At 38.3% G+C, this 22,112-nt stretch overlaps 2 protein-coding genes across 3 annotated transcripts in view; one reads left to right on the forward strand and one right to left on the reverse strand.

Moving 5' to 3' along the window:
* The window catches only part of LOC121386873 (sodium channel protein 1 brain-like), a 115,484-nt gene extending 108,331 nt beyond the window's left edge, over nucleotides 1-7,153 (reverse strand). Inside the window, exon 1 of the mRNA XM_041517909.1 lies at nucleotides 7,101-7,153. The gene's annotated coding sequence lies outside the window, so the exon portion shown is untranslated. The remainder of the gene's footprint in view (nucleotides 1-7,100) is intronic.
* Nucleotides 7,154-13,148: 5,995 nt separating this feature from the next.
* LOC121386883 (molybdopterin synthase catalytic subunit-like) overlaps nucleotides 13,149-22,112 on the forward strand; it is a 28,352-nt gene continuing 19,388 nt past the window's right edge. The window contains exon 1 of one of the 2 annotated variants that reach the window (XM_041517918.1): nucleotides 13,149-13,227. The gene's annotated coding sequence lies outside the window, so the exon portion shown is untranslated. Of the gene's footprint in view, nucleotides 13,228-16,421; nucleotides 16,441-22,112 lie in introns of those variants that run through there. The other variant, XM_041517925.1, reaches the window with a different exon arrangement.

A 22,112-nucleotide genomic window follows, 5' to 3' on the forward strand; every position in this document is an offset into this window, starting at 1 on the left:
CAAGACCGTCGTGTCAGTGTCACGTCACAACGAAACACCGACAAGACCGTCGGGTCCGTGTCACGTCACAACGAAACACCGACAAGACCGTCGAATCGGCGTTATGTTACAACGAAACACCGACAAGACCGTCGTGTCAGTGTCACGTCACCACGAAACTCCGACAAGACCGTCGAGTCGGCGTCACGTCACAACGAAACATCGACAAGACACCGAGTCGGCGTTACCTCAAACCACCGACAAGACCGGTACGTCGGCGTTACGTCGAAACGGACAAAGGGGAGGCAGGGGACAGTTTCCTCTCAGAGCAATACACTTTCAAACAAACGAAACTTAAAAATAATTTATTATTATAAATATCCGACGTATCCTTGCAGGTATAAGCGTACGCGTCTCGGGGGGGGGGGGGGGGGGGGGGTGTACCCCTCCTCCAGTGCTGAAGCAAAACCTCAAATTCGGACAAAAATTATACAGATATTCGGGCGAAATGTGCTAACCTGAGATCTTTTTACCATATATTATCATTCTACCCTCAAAATTAGTTGTAATCCATGTAAAAGTGGGCAGTGATTCGTTTGAACCCTATATAGCTGTTTGGCAGTAATGCTAATATGAATAAATGTTGTTCTCCAGATTTCAGCATCTTCGTTTAATTCGGGCAAAAGCCCATTTGGCTATTTCTCGTTCCAGCCAGTGCTCCACAACTGATGTAACAAAGGCCGTGGTATGTACTATTCTGTCTGTGGGATGGTGCATATAAAATATCCCTTGTTGCTAATCGAAAAAGAGTAGTCCATGAAGTAGCGACAGCGGGTCTCCTCTCTATATCTGTGTAGTCCTTAACCATATGTCTGACGCCATATAACCGTAAATAAAATGTGTTGAGTGCGTCGTTAAATACAACATTTCCTTCACTTCGCATTTTAACATGTATTACCAGGGTTTCTGCCAGAGGGTAAAACAGGTATGGCGCCAAAGTCCCAAATTTGTTTGCAGATTTTATTATTTTTAAGTTAACATTTTGACAAAATTAATTAATCTTATCATTACTGTATGATTTTCTTAACCTTAACCCTAAACGTAACCCATTTTCTTTCTGCGTGCATGTGCGCGCGCGTGTACGTGTGTGTGTGTTTCTATGTACACGCTAGTGCACATATACGATTATACAATTTGTATATAAAATATTTTAATATTGACGTATATGTTAGACATACTTTATTTAAATATTTTAGATTATGTATTTCATATGTATAAGTAACTATAAGACAGTAATTTAAGCTGAATGCTCCCCAACCCCGACACTATCAACCACAATATGGTATCGAAATTAGCATAGAGCCTGGTAACACGTGTACAGGTTACCATGAATTATGGGCCTGGACCCCGTTCCACGAAGTGATCTTAGCCCTAAGATTACCTTAAGCGCATAGCTACCCTATACATTTAAGTTGATCTTAGGGCTAAGATCGCTTCGTGGAACGGGGCCCAGGTAACCCATGTTACAACACATTAATGAAGTTTACAATTCCCATTAAACAAAATTTCATAAAAAGGCTGGTACTTTGTTATTATTCATTCATATCACTGTCCTCTTTGTCAGTGGCGAATTTTGCGACAGTTGTTTATTTATTTAAATTATTATTATTATTTCTTTCTTTTTTTTTACGTTGAAGAATCCTAGAAATCGGCCACAGATCACTGGGACCCCTCTAAATGGATTTTCTGGATCCGCCACTGGTTGTACTAATAACTGTTAATGTCATTTATTTTTAAACAGCAAAGAACTGATCAAAATTTAGGTGGTGGTGTTTCGGTTAAAATATTTTACGGAGAATGAAATACCGTTCTTAACATTCTTGACATGCGGTAACCTCCTGGTAACCTGAACGGTTTGCCTCGATTTATTTCGATGCCCGGGATTCATGATATCTGGGGACCAAATTTTTTAAATAAAATAAAATAATAATAACAACCACAACAATAATAATAATCAATCAATCAATCAATCAATAATAATAATAATAATTTAAAAAGGCTAGATATGGATGTAGTTTGCAAAGGCATCAGAGCGACACAAATCAGTCGTATGAGCAATAGGAACACACGGCTGTCATAGTTAGTCATTACGCAAAACACGGTAATCACGTTTAACGCAATCGCATGGGCGTACATAGGATTTTGAAAAGGGGGGTTCCAAAATAGATTGCAGAGATATTGGGCATATATTTCTAAGTTGAGTAAATATAATAATGTCAGATATCAATGTCAGATATATTAAATTATAAAAAAAGCGATTTCAGGGGGGGGGGGGGGTTCGGTCGAATCCATCGAACCCCCCATGTACGCCCATGAATCGAGTAATTAACGATGCGATGTTTATCTCCAAAAAACAGGAAGAAGATGTTATGGTAGTATTACCTAAATTTCAATCAAATACAGTTATAAATTATTACGTAATAATTTTAAAATCCATTGTGGGTCCAGCTAATTATTTAAATGGGTACGTTTTAGTACCGGTGTTTCGATAATCGATTATAGCGATGTGATGATCGACGATAAAATGAATGAATGAATGTTTAACGACACCCCAGCACAAAATACACATCGGCTATTGGGTGTCACAAATGGTAAGTATATGAATGAAAATCAATGGTCATGAAATGTTAGTAATTATTTCCACGGTCTAGAGATGAAATACATGTTATAAGCTGTCGAGGTTTCGGTTTGTTTTTTTGTTTGTAAAACAACAACACCGGGAAAAAACCCAATCAAAACTAAAAACTCGCAAAAAAAAACAACACACACACACACACACACACACACACAACAAAACAAGAACCAACCACCACCCAAAATAAATAAATAAATAAATATATAAGGAAGGCAACAGGACTCGAATTCAACGGCGGCCATGCGGAAAAATTGCCGCAGTCCCTTACGGCTAAACTGGCCACTCCTCTAAAGGTGTTTGATTACAAACATATGAAACTGTGCACACGTATTTATTTTGAATGGGTGCTGTTGTCTTATATTAATACACTTGTTGGAGGTTGCTTTATTGCCCTGCCTGTTAGCCATAATGCCCTAACAAACCCACACAAAAAAACATCCATCGGCCTTGCCCTCTTATTTACCAAATTCGACACCTGATTAGGCAATAAAAAAATAATAAAAAAACCCAAAGCCACCAGACACTAAATAGGAGTTAAAAGAGTTATTCGAAATGAACAGAGATATGGTGACAGTTATAATATAAAGCCTTCCTTAGTTGATATTATTCCAATCGATTGGTTCAAAAATCATAATACTAGCTGACGCGATTACATGGTAGCCAAATATGGAAGTTCCGACAATTGTAGAATAAACCGCGCTCACAGTACATTAATTTACATTCTCATTAATTTAAACAAAACATCAAAAACACACACACAAAATATACACATGTACACAAACACCAAAACAATAATCAAATAAACAAAAACAAAAAAAGAAACATCAAATGTTAAATATTTAATTAATATTACCTTTATGGAACTGTTAAGTACTATTATATTTTATGGTCTATAATAAGTACTACATGTATATTTTTAACTTTAATATTTAAGTTTGTTTACCATTTGATACATTTGTCCATTTACTTATATATATTATCTACTGGGTTTATATATATATATATATATATATATATATATATATATATATATATATATATATATATATTATTCTTAGTTCACTTCTATAATATTCATAAGGAGTTATATGTATCGTGGAGTAAATATACTCCTCATAAAAAGAAACTTGACATTGATTTTCAAAGTTTAATAATTAAAAAAAAACCCACAACAAAACCCCCAACAACTAGTAGACATGATACAAGCAACCAAATATCAAGACGCCATGGGATGGGGATTACTCTGTACATGTCCGAAATAGTATCTCTGGGAATCCACCTGAAACACTTACACAGGCATATGTGTGACATAGGGGTGGGCAAAATGTCAGTATCGGTTATGACCACCACGAGCCCTGATGATAGCTTGACAACGGCGACGCATGGAAGCAATCAAACGATGCATAACAAGTTGTGGAATGTTTTGCCACTCATGCTGCAGTGCCGTAAGAAGTTGCGGAAGTCTCTGGGATGGTGGATTCTTCTGGCACACTCACTGATCCAGTGCATCACATAGATGTTCTATTGGGTTTAAATCCGGCGAACGGGCAGGCCAAGGTAATGTCTGGACGTTGTGGCGCTGCAGAATCTCCCGACTAACACGTCCATCATGTGGTCTGGCATTGTCATGCTGAAACATTCCACCGTTGATGTTCGGAATGACGTTGATTCCACCGTTGATGTTCGGAATGACGTTGATTCCACCGTTGATGTTCGGAATGACGTGATGCTGCAGGATCTTGTCTTAATATCCGATGCACCTGCCACATGCACAAGAGCCATCCTACCACCATGGTGGATTCCTGCCCACACCATGACACTGCCACCACCAAAACGGTCGACTTGTTGCATGCAGTTTGGAGCATAACGTTCCCTTCGACCTCTATAGACACGTGTACGTCCATCAGCACGTGACAGGAGAAAACGACTCATCTGAGAACAAAACAGTCCTCCACCTGGCACGTGTCCATCTCACCCTCTGCTGGCACCACTGCAGACGCTCCGCTAAGTGACGTGGGGTCAAAACATTATGTATCACTGGTCTAGGGAACATTCCTGCCTCTCTCAGCTGATTACGAACTGTCTGGTCAGAAATTCTGCGTAGTCAGGGATTTGTATCGCTGTGGTTGCTGTGGTTCAATTTCGAAGATGACACACCCAGATGTATCGATCTTGAGCAGCAGTGGTTACTCTGGAACGACCTGACCTTGACCTGTCATTAACACTGTGAGTGGTGTTGTACCGGCCCATAAAGCCGAGATGGTCTGGCTGGATACACCAAAGTGCCCTTGCCACAGCTTGCTGAGTTGCTCCTGCTTGCAATCTCCCAATTTAGCATTATTGCGTTGAGCTGACGTCAATCATGGCATTATTGCGTTACCTACAGTGTTATTATGCGGTATGTTTGAATCACTGCTGATGCCCCATCAACGGAGGGTTCGGTATGCAAAGTTACAGAACTTCATGATGCGCGTGCTTCTCTGAGGATTGCGCTTTTGCGTTTCGGTACAAACGTTGACTATGGTTACGTTTATGCGAATCGAACGTTTTTTATAGTGTTTTTGCATCACCATTCGCTCACTTACTTGATAGTCTTTACGATGTCTTTGATTCTGTAAAAATAATCCGATAGCATTATTTTTACCAATGTCAAGTTTCTTTTTTTGAAGAATATATATTGCTGTACATTTTATATCAAAATATAGTTTTAGTTTAATCTTTTAATACTTCGTCAATCGAGAACTATAGTCCGTCCCAGCCTCCATGAACAAAGTTTTTTTGTAAATAATTTCATTTTGATTTGACGTAAGAAAACAAAATGTGTGTGTGTTGTGTTGTGGTGGTGGTGGGGGGGGGGGGGGGGGGGGGGGGGTGTAGTTCGGCTCTGAAATAAAAAATAACTTGTAGTACAAATAGCATAGTAAGACAACGGCGCTTCCGGTGGGAAGGCATATAGGTTTATCCGCAGTATCAACAATAGTACGGATATACCTCTGCACCTATAGTCCTTCCCACAGGGAACACGTTTTTCATACTATGGAATTTACTACAAGTTATCTATATCTGAGCCGATTGTTTTCTAAATTGCACACACAATTTTAAATTGATTTTTTGGGGGTTTTTTGGGGGTTTTTTTTTTTGTGTGTTTTTGTGTGTTTTTGTTTGGTTTTTTGTTTGTTTTGGGGTTTTGGGGTTTTGGGTTTTTTTGTTTTTTTTCCAAAACAAATTTTAATTTTGTAGGAGAATGGGACGTGAAATACATGGCTACCAAGGTAAAAAATGTAACTGAAAAGTGCAAAAAAACACCCTTGCCAGTGCAAAATAGTTACCACAAATGTTTGTTTTGTTTTTGTTTTTCCCCTCCAATTTACAAAATACCTGCATATATTGTACCTTATAGAAAATATTTACCATAAAGTAAGTTATTAAAAACGTCCATGACCAATAAATTTGTCAGATTTCACCTGTCACCAATTGTAAAGTACTATCAACAGCATAAAAGCATTTGATAGCAAGTTGTTAGTAAACGTATGGTATCAACATGCATAGACAGGGTTTCTGCCAGAGGGTAAAACGGTTATGGCGCCATACGCAAACTTTTTGGCAGATGGTTTTTTTTCAAGTAAACCTTTTGACAAAATTAATTACTTTTATCATTACTGTATGATTTTTCTTGACCCTAACCCTAAACTTTACCCATTTTCTTTCTGGATAGTGCATTCAATTCCACAGCGCCATAACCAAACATTGATGGGGTAAAATAGGTATGGCGCCATACCCAACTTTTTGGGCAAATTTTATCGTTTTAAGTTAACCTTTTGACAAAATTAATTATTATTATCATTACTGTATGATTTTCTTAACCCTAACCCTAAACCTAACCCATTTTCTTTCTGGGAGAGGCCCCCTCATACCCCCTGTCGACAGCGACTGCATTCACCACACACATTGTAAATATTCTATTCCATAGCATCATACCCAAACATTTCTTTCTAGCAGAAACCCTGATAGGCCTACCCCCCCCCCCCCCCCTCCAACAAATGATAAAAATTGTTTTTTATTCATAATTTTGTATCTTAAAACAAGTCTGCTTAAACGTGCTAAAACAACGGAACGTGCTTAAATTCTACAACTGTTTTAATTTTTGTTTTAAGTCGCCGAAAACTATTGCTAATTACACTAAATAAAAAATACCTGTTTTAAAACTATGGTATTTAATTAGGCCTATGATAATAATAATAATAATAATTTCCAAATAAAACATGGCGGTATAGAAAGTTCAGGACAGGCTAGAATGTCCGAGGGGCACAAAAAAACAACACCAAAACAAAGGAACAATTAAGCAAAATAGTAAAAATAAAAAGCACAATGAATTTTTAAAGCAAATTAAATGAACATTGATTGAAGAACCAAAATACCAACAGACCATTTCGGCATTTGAATCTTACGACAGACGGTCACTAGTTAAGTAAAATCGTGGTTACGAATGCGCATGCTCGGTACGAACTTTCCCGAGTCAAAATCAGGTTCTTAAAAGAAAAATAACCGGGCGATTCAAATGCATTCTCAAGACATTTCAGTTTTTTAGCTGAAAACCCATATGTTAATATATGTTTTTGTTGTTGTTTTTTCTGTCTCGGTCCTACATTCCATTGCATTTGACATGAGAGAGAGAGAGAGAAAAAACCCAACAAAAACAAACACTGAACAAAAGCAACAACGAAGTCCCCCGCTTCTAAGAACAGTCACTCCATTTTAATGTTTTAACACGAATAATAAATAAATAAATAAATAATATTATGGTAAATAAAAGAAAAAAAGAAGAAAAGTTTACTTTACTATACCTATGACTTACGCTACATAGCGCACCTTGGTATAGTTTGGAACACTGCAGCTACAGTGTCGGTGTTTATTAAGTTGGACCCATCTGTAAGAAAGATCCTGCATGTGTCCCTAATCGCGGTCGGTCTAGGATCAATCTCCGTCGGTGGGCCAATTGGGCTATTTCTCGTTCCAGCCAGTGCACCACGACTGGTACATCAAACGCCGTGGTATGTTCTATCCTGTCTGTGGGATGATGCATATAATTTAAAGATCCTTGCTACTAATTGAAAAATGTAACGGGTTTCCTCTCTAAGACTATATGTCAAAATTACGAAATGTTTGACATCCAGTAACCGATGATTAATAAAAATCAATGAGCTCTTATGGTGTCGTTAAACAAAACTTTTTTTTGTTCGTCTCTGATTTTTTAGTATATAGTTCCATTCAGCTATCATATACTCTGACCTTGCAGAAACGTCACTATAGCATGTCATTCCTATCAACATACTCCACACATCATTTATATTAGCCCGAGTACTCTGCCGGACATTCGGACAGTTATAATGGCTCTCGATCTAGGATCGATCCCAGTCGGTGGCCCATTGGGCTATTTCTCGTTCTAGCCAGTGCACTACAACTGGTATACCAAAGGCCGTGGTATGTGCTATCCTGTCTGAGGGATGGTGCATTAAAAAAAAAAAATCCTTACTACTAAGTACTAAACGAAAAACGTAGCGGGTTTTCTAATTACCAAATGTTTGACATACAATAGCTGATGATAAATAAATCACAGTGCTCTAATGGTGTCGTTAAACAAAACAAACTTTAACGATTATACTGTCCGAATGTTCGTCTAACTCTCTTATGGCAGAGTTCTCTGGCTAACGTCAATATCAATAACTACGGCCTTGGTACCACCAAAAAAAACCTCAAGTGGGGGTCGTCGGGGATAGATCCCCACTGCCCCCCCCCCCCCCCCCCCCCCCCCCGTTCATATGGGCCTGCTCGAGGTGTCTGTGGGGTCAACTGCTATCACCCCAGTGCTGTAATACATATTTATATTCTGGCAAAAAACGATGAAGTTAAAGTTTGTTTTGTTTAACGACATAGCAAGAGCACATCGATATATTAATAATAATTATAATCAGCTATTGGATGTCAAACACCCACAGACAAGACACTGGCGTAGGAAGCGCGTGGGGGGTGGGGGGGGGGGGGTTTAACATGGGCATGTGACCCCCACTTTTCAGATATTTTACTTTATATTTGCTTTATAATAGTGTAAAAGTGTGTAAATATAAAAGTGTGCCCCCCCCCCACACACACACACTTTTTGGCACACCTTCCTACGCCACTGCAAGATAGCACACACCACGGTTTTTGGTATACCATTCGCGGTGCGTTGGCTGAAACGAGAATTATCCCAATGGACCCACCGAAGGGAATCTATCCTAGACTGATATCGCATCAGGCGAGTGCTTTACCACTGGCCCACGTCCCGTCCCGGCAAAAACGAGGATTTGTTTGTTTTGTTAACGACACCACTAGAAAACATGGAGTAATTAATTAATCATCGGCTATTGGATGTCAAATATCTACGTAGTCGTTAGAGGAAATCCGCTACATTTTCCCTAATGCAGCAAAGGATCATGCTTTCCCACAGACACAAAGCACATACTACGGCCTTTGACCAGTTGTGGTGCACTGTTTGGAACGAAAAACGAGGACAACGTTCGGGTAAAATGAGCAGGCCTGAATATTTTTCATCATGAATTTCCATCACTTTACTCACAATTTATGTAACCATAAATTGTTTTATTTTGTTATTACACATATTTAATCTTTACAATTGCTGAGTAATCAGATTGCTTACATGTATAATTATATGTATACATCATATATTTAAAGGGACATACCCTAGTTTTTAAACACTAAGGCATATTTTTTTTACTATTATAGCCGTTTTTGATAACTGAATTCATACTTTACTTAGATTTTATGGTTTAGATTATCGTGTTTGGTCATCATGGTGTTTTTAATATAACAAAATTCATTTCTCATATTTTTAAAAACGCGCGTGCGTCTAAGAAGTAACAGTTATGGAGTCGAGTTTTAGTCTATTTTTAGAGGGTATTTTACCATTTCAAAATCACAGACTCATGTGTCACTCAGTTGTAACTGTATCCAAATGTGTTTCAGGTTTGTAGATTAACTAAACTTTTAGTGTTAATTTTCTCAGGTTGAAACTAGAGTCTGTCCCTTTAAGCGCTGAAATAAAGTATTTTGTATTGTATTACAATATTAGTTTTAAAGTGACAGACACTAGTTTTTTTTAAAGACTGTAGGTGTATGTTTTACTGTTAGAGCCGTTTTTAATAACTGAAATCAGCCATTACTAAGATTTTATTTTTTAAAATTATCAATTTTCGTACATCCGAAGTGTTTCTGGTCTTCCTGGTGTTTTTTAATATCACAAAATGCATGCTTCGTATTTTAAAAAACGCACGTGCATCTGAGGAGAAACGGTTATGGAGTCGAGTTCTAGTCTGTTTTTAAGGATATTTCACCGTTCCAACGTTACAGACTCTTCTTTTTTTTCTCACTGTTATAGATTTATCCAAATGTGTTACAGGTTTGTATATTAGCTAACCTGAGTCTTCATATTCACGATCTAAAACTAGGGTCTGCGCTTTTAATCCATGTTTGGAAGCCTATATTGCTGTTTGGTAGGAATGATTGTAGTAGGCCTACATCAGTTTTAGAATTCGAAACAAATGACAACTTGGCCTGAAGATTTGGAAAGTAGATAATGTATAACTGGAAACAGGGCTGCATTCAGCCAGACCGAGCAGAAAAACGTCCGCTAGACTGGTTTATGCGCTTCACGTTAAACCAAATGGCCACGGCGGAAACCAATCAAATAGATCACGAACGTTAGCTCTAACGTTCGCTGGCTGAACATAGGGCTGTTCACCATCAACTGTCAAGGTAACAACGAACGAAGATTACTCCCCCCCCCCCCCTTCTCCACATAAGAATAAGAATAAGAATAATTTATTTGCATAACACCCGCATATGGGCAGAGCAACAACAACAACAACAACAACATAAAATACATTTATCTACAGTAACAATAACATAAATATACAATAATTACATAACAAACATTTGCATCATCAAATACTGTGACGGTACATGCTCTTCATTTCTTTTCGCCTGTGGCGATATTAATTGTTTTAGCAGGCCGTGTGCAGTTTCTAATACACACCCAGCCAGGTGCGGAGGCCATGTGGCCAGTAATTACGTAATACCTCCGCGCGACCGAGGAATCTCTAGCGAACTGGCGACATTAAGTCTGACGATCTGAGAGAAAAAAATACCGCTTGGTCGCGGTGGAAATAGCACTTGTAAGGATTCGGTGCCGCGATGTACCCCCAGGCGATATTCGCTGTCTCTGATAGTTTTGAATAAATAGCTAGGATTTAGAGATATCGAGGAGAACCATAGGAAGGTATCCCGGGGGAACGTTGTCCGTTTGGACTTTGGTAAATATATTATTTCTGCTCTGTTGTATAACCTTGATGTGATTGATGTGACTTTAAATATTTTAATACTGTATTATACCAATATTATTTAGACAGGGTCTTCGGTCATCTGACGAAGTAAATCGTAGTCTTACTGTTCTATATTTATACGAGTATTTGGTAATATAAAACTTAGCCAGTCATCCTAGAGGACCTAGGTAAACTGTAGGTTATTGTCTTTATTGTGATAGGTACCAGTATTAATTCTGTGTTACAAGGTTACTGAACGAGTAGTAAGGGTTAATTAAAAATTAACCAGTTAGGAATAGAGCTGTAATTCCTTTATTAATTAAGTTCTCCTAGAAGCGTTTCTCAATTATCACACGTGTGGGTGTTGTGTCACGGTGAAGTGATTAGCATATTGTGTAAACTAGATACCTAGAGATTAACTAATTAAGTGATCAGTTCTGGGTTGTTATTATTGTTGTATTAATTAACTACTGCGTCAGTACATTTGTCAGCGTAGGTTAATACAGATTTCAAAGTGTATTGTGTTTTTGTTGTGTTTTCTAGTGAACTAAACGAGCTATAATAATATATACTTTATATAAGATCTTATCTCTGATCATACCTAGAGACGAGCCACAGCGGGTAATACTGCTCGATACAGAGATATCTAATAGATATACAGTTAGGAGAGATATTTTGATAACCGTGTTTCATTCAGTTACGGGTATTATAGAATCCCCGTGACAAATACATAGGCCTATTTAATTTAAGATTTGTAAACCTGATACAAGTGATAGTAATATATTCAAGCGGAAGACGGCGAAAACTTAGCACGTGCATCACACTAATTACCATCCATCTGGGGCGTAGCCAGAGAGGAAAAAAACGCCGAGGTAAACCCAGACCTGTAAAATAAATATCAGTGTCATGGGAAAAGTAAAATAAATCTGGGAAAATTCCAGACGAGGCAAGCGCCTCGTCCTCCTCATGCTGGCTACGCCATTGTCCATCCATTGATGAGGCTTTCTTGACCGAATCGTTCAGGTTAGGTCCGAAAGGATCATATCATTTTGGTTTATTACTTTTGAAAAAAATTATTTATCATTTTAACCAGTATTTAAAAAAAATAAAAAATAAAAAAGCAATCATGTAATAAGTTTTAATGAATCATGGATTAAGTTGGAGCATGCACTCGGAAGTGTAGACCCATGAAAAACCATCACTTCGCCCCTGCGGGGTTCGTGAATTATTTTTCACGAATCCATACACCCTCGTACATTCTCCATTAGTTTATTAACTTAAAGCATCTCTTTACAAAATTGCAAATGATAGGACATAATTCCGGATATTGTTGCGTAATTTTTCATTATTAGTCAGAAAAGAAAAATGTGATTCTTGTTTTATTATTTTATGATGTAAAATGCTTCCGACACCAGTTCTATGGTATTTGTAGGCCCTACTAAAAGTTATTTATTTCAGAGCCCATTCAAAATTCCATAGCACCAATTACACCCCGCCTGTCACCAACACTTGGACTGCTGGTGCTCCCTTGCAGTTGCCAGTGCAGGCGTCCCTTCTCTACCCCCTCCCCCACCTCTTTCCTGTCCTGGACAGAGGGATCCGGCCAAGGCCGGTCCCTGTGCCCAGTATAGGCGTGCGCTACAACAGATTGCTCTGAATGTGCACGTAAAGTCTTTCACTTCACTTCACTTCAGAGCCCATCCGCTACACTAATTAACTACCTCGCTTGATGCACGATCGGTTTAGGATTAATCTCAGTCGGTGGGCCCGTCTGGGCTATTTCTCATTCCATCCAGTGTACTACAACTGGTATATCAAAGGCCGTGGTATGTGCTATCCTGCCTGTGGGATGATGTATGTAAAATATCCCTTGTAAAATGTAGTGGGTTTCCTCTCTAATACTATGTCACGTACATTACCAAATGTTTGACATCCAATAGCCGATGATTAATAAATCAATGTGCCCTAGTGGTGTCGTTAAACAAAACAAACTAACAACTACACAAACTAAAGCTCATACTGAAACAACTTTTTACACTTATTACAGCCCGTGGCACTTAGTACAGGGGAGACCACTCTAATGACAAACCACAACAAGACGAAACAAGATACGTTTTACGATTGATCATAGGACATTTCATATTTCTGTTAATGGAGGAAGATGCTTATGTTCGTGTATGTCATTGCTTTCTTTCGTTATATCTCATTTCCATTGTATCTCTTCTGTTCTGTCTCATAACCACTTTCGTATTTATTATTATTTTATTAAATAAGAGAGCGTACACTAATAGTAATAAGAGGTCGTCACAAGTTACATGATAATTTTAACGTTTATGATGATAATCATAGTCAAAAATATTTATTCATTTTTCTTGTGAAATGTAAGGATTATGCTTTGAATTATTGGGGGGGGGGGGGGGGGGGACGTACCCCAGTGGTAAAGTGCCAGCCATATGCACGGCCAGTGAGGGATCGATCCCCGTCGGTGGGCCCATTGGGATGATTGGGCTATTTCTTGTTCCAGCCAGTGCACCCGACTGGTATTTCAAAGGCCATGGTATGTGCTATCCTGTCTGTGGGATGTAACATATAAAAGATCCCTTGCAACTGAAGACAAGACTATATGTCAAAATTACCAAATGTTTGACATTCAATAGCCGATGATTAATAAATCAATGTGCTCTAGTGGTGTCCTTAAACAAAACAAACTTTTGAATTATGTGCTCATAAAAATTAAATCTCAATACTTACATTTAATACTGTTAATAAGTTTGTATTATCATGGGTGAACCAGTTTCAGTGAGCATAAGCATTTGGTTCTAAAGCATATCAATATTTGTAAACAGACAGTTGTTATCCAAACAGTTATTTTTTTATTGGTATTTCTATGCTTCAAATGAGCACTAAACTGGCCACTATGTAGCAAAGTGTACCTCATGTGCATCAAAACATGTAGCATGCATCAGCTGTAAATATTGTTAACTATTGGTACGTTACCTGTTTCGGAAGGAAATATTTTATTTAACGACACACTCAACACATTTTATGGATGGTTATATGGCGTCAGACATATGGTTAAGGACCTCATAGATATTGAGGGAGGAAACCCAGTTTCGCCACTTCATGAGCTACTTTTGGGCTACTTTTGGGCTACCAGTGTTCGAGATTAACTGTATCCCGATATCCCGGGGATACCAGAATTTAATTTTGGATACCAGACTCCAATAACCCAGTATCCCACCTCGATACCATATAATGTAACAATGTTGTTGGGTTTTTGAATCCTGCGTTTTTATTTTTCGCTGAAACAATGAAAGTCGTCATTTACTGGTGAAGTAACAGTATTTTCGAGGTCGTACCCAGTCTAATGCTATGCCGTAACAACATCTCCCCCAACTCGTACCCAGTCTACCCAGAATGCTACACTGGACCAATAGCGGCGTAGCGATAGACTGGGAACCGCTAAGTCGCTATTGTTTTTGTTGAATGTTTCCTCCAAATTTTATTTGAGATATTGATTCCACATCTGCAGAAAATTAATACAGGTAGGTTTATTATCAGTAATGTCAGAAACACTTATAGATTACTGCTAAATATTAATTTATGTCAATATTACTCAAAAATAGATGTAGCAAATCTTTTTGCCGATTCAGTTTGATTGCGAATTTCACGAATTCCGCGATCTCGTTTGCGGCGTAGCAATAGACTGGGAACGAGAACAGTGTTGTCCAAGTTTGTTACGATGTTATTTATGAATTTAATTTAAGTGGGATACCAGATTTTGAAATGTTAGTATCCAGTTGGGATACTGCCCAAAATTTTTAATCTCGAACACTGGCTACTCTTTTCGATTAGCAGCAAGGGATCTTTTATATGCACCATCCCACAGACAGGGTAGTACATACCACAGCCTTTTATATACCATTTGTGGTGCACTGGCTGAAACGAAAAATAGCCCAATGGGTCCACCGATGGGGATCGATCCCAAACCAACCGCGCATCAAGTGAGCGCTTTACCACTGGGCTACATCCTGCCCCTACCTGTTTCGGTGAGTGAAACGTAGCTTACAGACGTAGCTTACAGACGTAGCTTACAGACGTAGCTTACAGACAAAGCTTTCCAACAAAAAAACTTTCAGTGTTTTATCAAAACATATATGTTGTTCAACAAATCATGTACATGTACTTATAATAATTTATTAAAAAGTATTTCAAATATTTCAATGCAAATTACAAAATGGAGTCCTAAACAATATGTTAACAGACAACATTTTAGGAAAAGAAATACATGTATAACAATTCTGATGTCTTGTAATCGTGTTATAAGTTGAGCAAATGAAAGCTTTTACTGGTAAAATTGTTTGCTTAAAAAATATAAGCTGCATTCTGAGTTTTAATAAATATATAAACACACATCCAGAAAGATATTTATGTTCAAATATATAAGGACCATATATATTTGGCAAGTATCTGTAAAGAGAGTTTTGCCAGCAGACGCCGTGACAATCATGTTACTTCAATAACCAGATAGCAGTACAGCTGAGAACAGACAAAAATAGTTCTTAAAATAAACTTTCTTTCAAATGACAGTCTTTGAAAATCATAGAAAAAAGGTATTAAGAAATGTGCATTGTTTATGAGTGGGTAAAGTTCGATCTTGTTTTCTTTGCTCGTTTTAACCTTATTTTTATGAACATTTCTGTGCATGTGACATACATTTGTTTACTTTTGCCACTCAAAAGTCAATAATGTCAGAAGTTTTCAAATGTATGTACTGTTGCGCACAAATGACACAACCACCGAAACAGGTCCCTCACCGAAACAGGTTGACGGGACGATATTGTATTGCAAAATTTGACTAGTAAAAATCCCCCCCCCCCCCCATTTTACCACACCATCATAATGATAGTCCATGCTTACGTTTAACGTGCAGCGGAATCCAGCACTGTGATTAGCCAAAATCCCTTACCACATCATCAGGATTGCAAGCAGAGTGCAAGCTATGGAAACACCAGTGTACTATTAAAAACAAGATGAAATCAACCGCAGTATAAAAATTGAAAAACAGTGCCTCAAACCATGGTCCTAAAATCATGAATATCATGAACTGCAATTAATTGTTGTGTTTGTGAATGTGAATGTATATAATGTATATACCGTACACATACATTAACTAACACAACATAATTTATTTGCTCATGTGAGCAACATGAAATTAGTCTTTGGTGAAAACATCAGACGATCCTCCCAAGTTTGTGTTTTACAGGTAAAACTTTTGTTTTTTGCCAAGAGCAGAGAATTGGTGGGTGAAAAATCTACAGACATTAATGTTCCAGAGCGACTGTCATCTCGACAGCTGTTTCAGGCCATTCTGCAGCATTATCCTAGGTAACAAAACATCTATCTAACATATATCTATATCTATATCATTGTAGCAATAGACAGGTTGTGAATTTAGTAGGATACTGTGCTTCCATGAACCCCACATTTGTGGTAATATCTATATCTATATCATTGTAGCAATAGACAGGTTGTGAATTTAGTAGGATACTGTGCTTCCATGAACCCCACATTTGTGGTAAGATTATGAGATGGAATCCAACATATCTAAGGGCGGGACGTAGCCCAGTGGTAAAGCGCTCGCTTGATGTGCAGTCAGTTTGGGATTGATACACGTCGGTGCACACATTGGGCTATTTCTCACTCCAGCCAGTGCACCACGACTGGTATATCAAAGGCCGTGGTATATGCTGTCTTGTCTATGGGATGGTGCATATAAAAGATCCCTTGCTGCTAATCGAATAGAGTAGCCGATGAAGTGGCGACAGCGGGTTTCCTCCCTCAATATCTGTGTGTTCCTTAACCATATGTCTGACGCCATATAACCATAAATAAAATGTGTTTAGTGCGTCATTGAATAAGCAATTTCCTTCCTTCCCAAAATATCTATATTTTAAATCATGTTTACAATTCTGGCAGTATCCTAAATCAAATTCACCAAATTCAATGCCTGAATAGACCAGGGTTTCTGCCAGAGGATAAAACGGGTATAGTGCCATACCCCAATTTTATTTACAGATTTTATGTTTTTAAGTTGACCTTTTGACAAAATTAATGACTCTTTATCATTACTGGTAGCACTAAACCAAATGACTTCCGGCTGGGTCAAAGTTTGATGTGCACCCAACTTTTGATAGAGACGTTAACTCCACAAGTCCTGTGATTGGTGATAAATGTGAGTGTGTTGGTTGTAAAAAAAATTAGTTTCATCTAGGCAAAAAATGTATACATTTTATTTCATCTAGTAGCACTGTGTCAATTAGCCTTGTGTTTAAAACATGTATGGGGTACCTGTAAAAAAAAAGTACTCTAATTTTGTGTGGAACTAGGGTGCTCATAGACGCTACCCGTTATCTCTGAAATGAGCAGCTTCACCCCCAATTTTTTCTAATTCACTTTAAGGGTGAGGGGTGGTAGTATTTATATTCATGGTGTTTATGTCGATTGATATGCTGCAGATAGGAGTTTTACCCACATATGTTACTACTGTTGTCAATGGGGTTTGATTTGGTAGTATACACCCTACTGTATGACTTTCTTAACACTAAACTTAACAGACAGCCCAGTCAGCTCAGGTGTGTGATTATATGAAATATCTGAAAATATTACTATTATTTACAGACTTGTGTTCCCATCACTAAACAGATGCAGGAAACAGTAAAAAAAAGAATGAAAGAAATGTTTTGTTTAACGGCGCACTCAACACATTTTATTTTCGGTTATATGGCGTCAAACATATGGTTAAGGACCATATTGAGAGAGGAAACCTGCTGTTCCCACTTCATGGGCTACTCTTTTCGATTAACAGCAAGGGATCTTTTATATGCACCATCCCACAGACAGGGTAGTACATACCATGGCCTTTGATATACCAGTCGTGGTGCACTGGCTGGAACGAGAAATAGCCTAATGGGCCTTCTATGCCTCATTAAATATATAGAGGATACTCCCCGAGTGTCTTGTGATATCATAATTTATCAGCACGAGTTGATAAAAGTATGAAATCTGAGGCTTGCTTGGATTTTTATACTTTATCAATGAGTGCTGATAAATTATAATATCACAAGACACAGGGCAGTATTCTTTTTATCATCCATTATCATTCTTTTCATTTGCGACAATTGTAAACAATGTCAGTAATGTGGCTTGAATGTCACTATATTTGGTAGCGGTAGGCTTGTTAACTAGCAGAACAACAGTGGCTTGATGTCACTATTGATAGGTTTAGCGCTGACACATACACAGTTACGTAACAAAAAGAAGAAATATCTCCTAGGAGAATATCGCAGGAAATATAGCAAATTATAGTGCCAGCGATATCTCCTACAAAAGTATTTAATGGATGATAAAAGCGTTTATTCAGTCCTATCCGTCCCGGGTTGGGTTTCTGGCTATCCTGGGGTAGAGCCCAGGATGGACATGCTCGAAACCTCTGTGGTATATGAGCATGATTAAAAGTCGCACACACACACACACACACAGAGACACGCATACACACACACGCACACACACACACACACACCGACACGCACACACATACGCAAAAACACACACATGCAAACACACACACATACGCAAACACACACACACGCACACACACACACACACACACACACCGACACGCACACACACATACGCAAACACACACACATGCAAACACACGCGCGCACACAAACACAGAGACACATACACATACACACACACAGACACACACAGACACACACACGTTTGTTAAAGATGTAAAGTGTGAACCTGCGTCCCATACCCACAGATAGTGGACTTGCTTAGTTTTAAATATACAGTGGTGTGCTTTTGCACATGCCACTTATAGAACATCCTTAAGTAGCACGTGCATTGGCATTGAAATCTGATGACTTTCACTGTGTTTACCAGACCTATCAAAGTGAGGACACACATGTGTATTTTGTATGCGACTGATGTGGTAAAACTGAGGAAACACCATTTGGCAATGTACATGCAGAGCGTGGACAGTTTTATGTGAGATGTGTGCAACATTTGGTAATAATATTATGATTCACTCATCTCACATTATGATAATACACACGATACACAAAAGGATACTATAGAGAGTGAGGACACGCATCATATTAACATAGGCAGACTTAGGACACACAAATATAGCTGACAATATATACACACTGAGGACACACTTTGTATTAACACAGGCAGACAGAGGATAAATGTATTCATAATACATGCACACATAGGACACACAACTCATATTAACAAAGTCAGACAGAGGACGCACACACATACTGATTATACACACCGAGGACACACACATCATATTAACAAAGTCAGACAGAGGACGCACACACATACTGATTATACACACCGAGGACACACACATCATGTTAACAAAGTCAGACAGAGGACGCACACGCATACTGATTATACACACCGAGGACACACACATCATATTAACAAAGTCAGACAGAGGACGCACGCACATACTGATTATACACACTGAGGACACGCACATCATATGTACAAAGTCAGACACAGGACGCACACATACTGATTATACACACACCGAGGACACACACATCATATTTACAAAGTCAGACAGGACGCATACACATACTGATTATACACACTGAGGACACGCTTTGTATTAACACATGCAGACAGAGGATAAATGTATTCATAATACATGCACACAGAGGACACACAAATCATATTAACAAAGTCAGACAGAGGACGCATACACATACTAATTATACACACTGAGGACACACTTTGTATTAACACAGGCAGACAGAGGATAAATGTATTCATAATACATGCACACTGAACAACATATTAACAAAGTCAGACAGAGGACTCACACACATACTGATTATACACACCGAGGACACACACATCATGAACGTAGGCAGAGGACACAAATACATCTGCATATAGATTTTTAGATTAATAATGCAAACACAGTGCAGACACACATTGTATTAACACATTTAGTTCTGCATTCTTTAATGGATGGCTTTCATATCTGATACACCGGCCTCGGTGGCACAGTGGTTAAGCTATCGGACATGAGGCTGGTAGGTACTGAGATCGAAACTCAGTCGAGGCATTGTATGTTTTAATATCGATATTGAGTCCGACCCAATGGCTCAATGGGAAAGTGTAACTACTTACACCGACCAGTGGTTCCATAACTGGATTAACAAAGGCCTGTCTATGGGAAAGTGCATATAAAAGATCCCTTGCTGCTTATAGGAAATAGTAGCTACACTAGTTTGGTGATAGCGGGTTTCGTCTCTTCTACTAATATTAACATCTGTCCTGGACAGATGCTCAGGAAGCTGCGCGATGTGCCCATGACAGCGTGCTTGAATCTTAATTGGATGTAAGCACGACAATAAGTATACCCAACCATATTTGATATGTCTGCTGTTCAGTTCGAGGCACAACAACCACGCTGGCTATGAAAAAATGATGGGTTTTGACAAAAACAAGTTTTAATGTTTCAAAAGTCATTAATAAAATTAAAAAAGAAGGAAGGAAATGTTTTATTTAACGACGCAGTCACCATATTGTATTTACAGTTATATGGCGTCAGACATATGGTTAAGGACCACATAGATATAGAGAGGAAACCCGCTGTCGCCACGTCATGGGCTACTCTTTTCGATTAGCAGCAAGGGATCTTTTATATACACCATCCCACAGACAGGATAGTACATACCATGGCCTTTGTTACACCAGTTGTGGAGCACTGGCTGGAACGGGAAATAGCCCAATGAGGCCACTGACGGGGATCGATCCTAAACCGACCGCGCATCAAGCGAGCACTTTACCACTGGGCTACGTCCCGCCCCAAAAATGAAAAAACAGAAAGCAGTCTAATTTGTTTCTATTACATTGTTTAGGATCATCCCTATTACATGTCAAGTGCAATTTATTCAGATAGTTTCTGACGATATGTAATATACAAAGAAGCCAATGAAATAAAAATGTCTATTATTTGACATAATACTAATAGTTGCAATTGTAAATTGTTTGTTCACTATGCGATTTTTTAAATACTTTTATATCCGTCCATGAAAACTGTATTAAAACTGGATTTGAAAACAAAGCTAAGTAATACTGTGAAGTGTAAACCTAATCAAATACTTAGTAACTATAAATGTCCCCTTGTAAACTACAGTTTATTTTTGCTGACTATGCGGTTTCGAATAAAATCCTTGACATTTTTCCAAGAACGATGTGCTAAAACTGGTTCTAGATTATAGGCTGATTTCACTTATTCGTTATTTTGCTGACCTTTCTCAGTTTCTGTGTAAAAAACAGAAGTATCTTCTACTAGTTTTAGCCAGCCCAACTATTAGCCAAATATTTTAGGAACAAACTATTTCAAGTCCTGCTATAAAATGTCACCATAAAATGTATATACTTGTATTGCCTTTAAAGCAATAATAGGTGAAATATTTTGAATATTTAAGTGGAATTTAAAAATGGTGTTTTATGATGTTGATGTCTGCTCAACGTATGCGTTGGCACTTAATAAAACTTGCACTAATAGCATGGAACTATTAGTTTACATAATAAACACGCATGTTGACATTGTAGGAATTAGAACACGATTATTGTGAATGTTGTTCAATTATTTTCACATTAATTATTAAAAAAAACCCACAAAAAACTTACCATACTTAACTTCTTCCATGTCCTCGTAGCATGGCGCTTTTTATACTTGACGCGCATGCGCAATCATGTCCGCTCCGGCAATACGCACGGTAACGCAGCACCGAGGACATTGCAGGCTGGAAGTTCACACACGACAATCAGGACAGTATACAAACATATACACAAAAATCGCATGAAACTCCCATTGTGTGGACTATCAATAAAATCAACATAGACCAAGATAGAACACCATTTGTAACAATGTAAAAGTCATTTTAATTGAAATCGGACCGTGGACGTCCACGGATTGCACCAGGTCCTCACTTCGTGGGTGTGTTTTCTAACGA

Source organism: Gigantopelta aegis, chromosome 2 (assembly GCF_016097555.1).
Source record: "Gigantopelta aegis isolate Gae_Host chromosome 2, Gae_host_genome, whole genome shotgun sequence".
Classification (NCBI taxonomy): domain Eukaryota; kingdom Metazoa; phylum Mollusca; class Gastropoda; order Neomphalida; family Peltospiridae; genus Gigantopelta; species Gigantopelta aegis.